We start from the raw sequence: 5879 nt of genomic DNA, 5'->3' as shown, positions 1-5879 counted from the left end.
GTTTTGTTTTGTTTGGGGTGTTTATTGTTTTGTTGTATGTTTGCTTGCTTACTTGTTTGTTTGTGAGGTGGGGCCTCATTATGTCGAAAAGATATGCCTCACAAAGGTATGCCTACCTCTGCCTCCTAAGTGCTGTGATTAAATGGAATACTTAAAACCCATGATCAGGAACCAGCAGGAAAGACATTTGACTGATTTTTGTTTGTTTGTTTGTTTGTTCGAACCAGAAACTGATTAAGACATGCAAATATGTTTAATCCTGCACTATGGAGCAACATTTCTAGTCCATCTACCAAGAATGTTAGCTCTGAAAACTACTGACTTGTGCAGAGGTCTTGAATTTTACAAAACGTATATGCACATACGCATACATGTATGCTTATATCATGTTGAGCCCTAGACTTTCTCGCCTACCTGACACAAAGCACAGTCTATTACATTTATATTAGGATATGTGGTCTGTTTTCACGTCTGAATGGAGATCCTCCATATTGTAAAATTCAACAAGCATGATGTTGGAGAAGGGAAATCAACAAGAATTGTTGCATTCTAACTTCTATTTCACATGTAGTTAAAATGTATATATAAATTTTAAAGAAATAGAAAGAAAATGGATGAGGAAATATTACATAAAATAATTAGAAGGAAGCAAGGCACATACTGCATGCCCAGCTTTTGGGAGGCTGGGTAGGAGGAACCTAAGGTCTTGGACTAAGTAGTGAAACCCTGCTTTTCACAACCAAAAAAAAAAGAGAAAAGAAGGAAGGAAAGAAAGGAAGGAAGGCAGGGAGGAAGAGAGAGAGAGAGAGAGAGAGAGAGAGAGAGAGAGAGAGAGAGAGAGAGAGAGAGAGGAAATAAAGAGAAAGAAAGGAAAGAGAGAGAGAAAGAAAGGAAAGAAAGAGAGGGAGGGAGAGAGAAAGAAAAAATGGCATGGGGTCTAGCTGACTGGTTATCAACACATGTGAACTTATTTTGAAAACACAATTGAACCATTTAACAGAGATACTTAAGCAACTTTTTGTCTTTAGTTTTTTTGTTTTTTTTTAATGGAAAAAAGAGATAGCTCAGTACTTAAAAGCACTAGTTGTTCCTTCAGAGAACTGATTTTGGCTCTTAGCACCCACAGTAAGCAGCTTATAACTCCAGTTCTAGGGGATCCAACACCCTTTTCCAGCCTCATATGGCTTTTATATATGCAGACACAAGCACATACACATAAGCAAAAATGAAAACTCTTTATTATTTTTATTAGTTCTTTGGGAATTTTGTACATTGTGTTTGATCATATTCCTCACCTTCCCCCAAATTCTCCCAGATGCATCTCCCTCCCCTACTTGGCAAACTTTGTGTCCCTTTTTTTCCATCAGGTACAATTTGTGCTGACCTTGTATGTGTGGCCTTACTGGAGTTTGGTTGATACACCCGGAGTCAGACCCTAAAAGAGAAACTCAGCTTTCTTTTCCCAGCATCTATCAGTTTCCAGTTGCTCCTTAGCTAGGAGTGGGACTTCATCCCCATCTCTCACAGGAGTTGTCCGTGCCATCACAACCACTGTGGTTCATATCTTCAACTGCCCTGGTATGTCCAGTAGAGACTGTCTCCTAGTAGTCATCATCTAACCCTGGATCTCACAATCTTTCTGCCCCTTTTTCGGCAATCATCTCCGAGCCTTCAGAGGGAATGTAAAACAGATTCATCACTAGGGTTGAACATTCCACAATCTGCTGTTCTATGAACCAGTGATAATCACAACCTATTGGGAAAAATACGTTTCTCTGATGATGGTTGAGAGATGTGGTAATCTCTGGGTAGAAAAATAAGATAATTGGAGTCTGTTTAACATATTGTGTTAATTTAGTTGAGTTATAGAAGGTTCTCCCCTATGACATATGCCATAGTCACAAGATCTTGACTCCAATAACAGTGAGAAGCATGAATTTCAACTTGCAAAGTGGACCTTAAATCCCTAAGAAAGAGACTGATTATTCCCATGATGTTTGTACCATTGTTTCACCAATCTTTATTTCAGCTCAGCTGGTTAAGATTGATTTACCCCCTGGTAACACTCACAGTATCTTCCAGCACTATGAAAGCTAGCAATTGGGGATGAAGTTTCCAGGCTAGTACCAGCTTGGTGTCTCCATGGTGTATCACTCCATTATCCAGATATCCATATCTTCAGAAATGGGATCTTACTGGCAAAATGTAGATGGTATACTATTCATTGGATTAATATTCCCCTTCTTGAATATCCACTTTATTGGAGAAAACAACATATAAATAAGTTATGTGTTGCCAGTTTGTTTATAAATAATAAATTTCACTTTATGAAGTTATGTTAATACCTGATTTAGTATACTTTCTAAATAGCCTTTTTGTAGCACCCATTAGAAAGTAGTGTTCCACAATAAGCTATCATATGCAAATTACATAAGCTAAAATATATGTAAAAGGACTATGTGGCCACCGAGATCATTCAGTAAATAATTTTGCTTGTTTTCAAGCTTAATAACCTGAGTTTAATCCCTGGAACTTTACATGGTATAAAAAGAGAATGGAGTCCTACAGGTTGTCCCCTAGACTACACACACACACACACACACTCACAATCACACACACAGCCACACATACATATACATGTAGGTGTGCATAGACACATACATAATAAATCAGCACACAGATAAATGTAATTTTAAGGTATTGTGATGATACAGTAAAATCTATAGTCAAAACCAAATAGTCAACAAGTCTTCAGAATTTTGTAACTATTTTTATGTATCCTAAATTTTCATCTTTTCATTTTTATAGCTTCATGTAAGTTTCGAGTAAATGGATATGTACATTGTTTTACATCAGTGACCAATTGTAATTACATATTTTATTGATTAGCAGAGACCAAATGCCCTGTGAGGATCTTAAAAGTAACTTTTACTAAATACGGTATGCTGAAGAGCAAGCTTTACTGTACTTTTCATCTGCTTTGTCCTGACCTTTCTGACACTATTGCTGTGCCAGCTGCAATTTTTCAATCAGGTGTTGGGTCATGATAGATGTGATACTCATAATCCAAATATACACAGTTCATTTGTGATTGTTTTATCATAACAAGTTACTTGGATAATACTTCCTTCAAACAGCTTCCTATTTAATTATATAATCTAAAATTTCTCCAAAGACCAAAGCACAAAGTCTATTCAGGTTTTAATTATGGAATAAAACATGACTATACTGTGTAAAGCATAATTTTCAGGCTTTAAAAAGTGGAATTTTTAATCAATTATGTTTGCCAATGTTGCAAACCATTATTTACTTGCACTACATTATTAGGGCTTTGTCACTGAATACTCAGTTAGGAAAAAGTTAGCATGAAGGATTATTCCCTCTCTAGCTTTATTTTGAGTTATAGGGAGCAATTTAATAAAAGTATATCACTTACCTAAAGCAACCATTACTTATTCTTTTAGTGTGTTATGTCAATGACCAATGAAATTTGAACTTTTAAGCTTATTGTACTTTTATATTAAATAGCTAAAGTAGATTAAACTTGATTCATGAAAAATTCAAGCACATAATTTTGAATAGGTGAAAATTTGTCAACAGTTACATTCCAAGATGTTTTAGATTGAAATGTTCTAAAACATGTGAACTATTGTCTTGATACATTTGCTTGCTACTTTTTGATTTTTAAATGATACATGAATATCTATAAGAAAAGAAAATTGTCATAGAGAAGTGTTAAATAGATTCAAATATTTTACTATTAGAATATTTAACATTCTCTAATTTACACTAAAAATCAACATTTAAATTGTAGATGAATATTTATGTCTCATTTCCCTACTAAGAGTAAATTAGTTACTTTTAGTTACAAAAAAAGCAGATTTTTCTGGGCAATAATAATCCTATATGAATAACCCAACTTCATCCCTCACCTTCTTTTATTCTCATCTACTTATGCTCTCCCTAAAAAAATGATAGTGTTCAAAGTATCTTTCAACACAATTTAACTTTGTCTCTATGTAGGATAAAAACAGATCCAAGAAATATCAGTAAATTTGTAATTCTAGCTTGTCTGGGCTACAGTTGTTAACACTTTATAGTCTGCAGGAAAAGAGAAGTATAAGAATGGGAAATGGAGGGAAATCTTAGTCTACCTGGAAGTAGTCTGTAGCTCTCCTCACTGCTCAACAGATAATGAAGAAAGCTGAGTAATATTTGGACAGTGCTCAATTTATTCATAAAATTGAAATGCAAATACTAAACAAAGTCTATTAACAGAATAGTGTTGATGAGGATAAATGAGTCTCTTGTGGTAACTTACTACAGTGTTGCACTGGGACACACTTGAGGTGTCTTAGGAACACTGATGCTTTGGAGGGACTCTGATACAAGCCTGCCAGGAGGTACTCATGATCATACTAACAGGAAACAGAAGTCAACAGTTGCAGAAGGTGTACCCGATCCTTTGAACTGGTTGGTTCAGTATTTCTTATTTCCTAATTAGGGTGACTTGCTCATTAAATGGATATTCTGTGAAAACTGTACCTTGACTTTTGTTTGTACATGAAGATGTGTAGAAATATCTGAAATTACCATGACTGTGTAAGTAATAATGTTCATTTTCTATTCAGAGTAGGAATAAAGATCAAGATAAAAGCATTCTATTGTTGTGCCAGAGTCTAAAAAGTATTTGATATGAGGGAAGATAGAATCATTATTCATTTGTACCTATAACAACAATATGTGATTATAATTGAAGCAAGGAGAGACAGATGAAAATACCAGATAAAGGTATTACTATCTAATGATTCATCATTTAAAAGATATTAAATATTTGTAAATATGAAGCATGTACCCTTTGAGAGATTTACTTATAAAACAAATAAACAAAAACAACACTCCATGTAACTTCCATTTCTAAGAACCAGACATTGTAGTTATCATTAAGTGTGTGTCATTTATTTTTGGAGCTAATGTTTAAATCAATCAGATCTTTCCTCTAAAATTATAAGAACCCATATAATTAAGAGTTTTTGTAAATGTCTTGATCTTACACATTTAAAGGAATGTTTGTTTAAGTGTTTGTAATCATCAGCTTCATTCTTAATGGAGTGACTGGTGTACAGGCAGCAGTTCTTTTACTCTATGTCATAAACATGGATTTTTCAAGTTTTAAACTAACTTATTTGTAAACTAACCATACTGAATAGTTACAAAATTCCTTTTAAAGGAAAAAAGTAGACTAAATGAAACTTTCAAATAATTAAACCTAAAGAAGGGTTCTTGGACAATTGAACATTTTCATTAACCTTTGACCCTAGGTAATGACCTTCCACAGCTCTTCTTCAGGGCAAGACATCACAGTTGATGACTGAGCCTATTTGTAGCCACATCCCCCATCATCCAAAGAATTCTGTTACTTTCATTACTTTCATGGAAAGTAATTTTTAATTGTTCAAATGCAACTTGTTGAGCAATTATAGATTTTTAAAAATTTTTACTCATTTGAGATACACTTTAAATACATGTGTAGCCAATGTTGCTGCAAAAGAAAATTACAGTTATATAGACCCATGTATTAATCAATCCCACTTACTGATGTACCCAGCATTCCATAAATGAATGCACTTTCCTCTTGCATGGCTCTTTGTGTTTCTGTGGAGGCCTGGTTAGGAATATTATTTCCTCTCATCGAAGTCTAGAATGAAGGAAACAGGCTCAACCTGACACCCAGTTTTGAACATGACACTGAAGAGAGACTATACACAGCAAATTTAGCTGCATTTACTTGAACAGACAATACACAATTTAACATTTTAACAATTATTCTTATAATCTACCACCATTACCTCCACCAACACCCAGGGTGGGGGTAGGGT

Source organism: Mesocricetus auratus, unplaced genomic scaffold (genome assembly GCF_017639785.1).
Source record: "Mesocricetus auratus isolate SY011 unplaced genomic scaffold, BCM_Maur_2.0 Super-Scaffold_6730, whole genome shotgun sequence".
Classification (NCBI taxonomy): domain Eukaryota; kingdom Metazoa; phylum Chordata; class Mammalia; order Rodentia; family Cricetidae; genus Mesocricetus; species Mesocricetus auratus.
The sequence above is the reverse complement of the archived record's forward strand: the minus strand, read 5'-3'. Positions refer to the sequence as shown.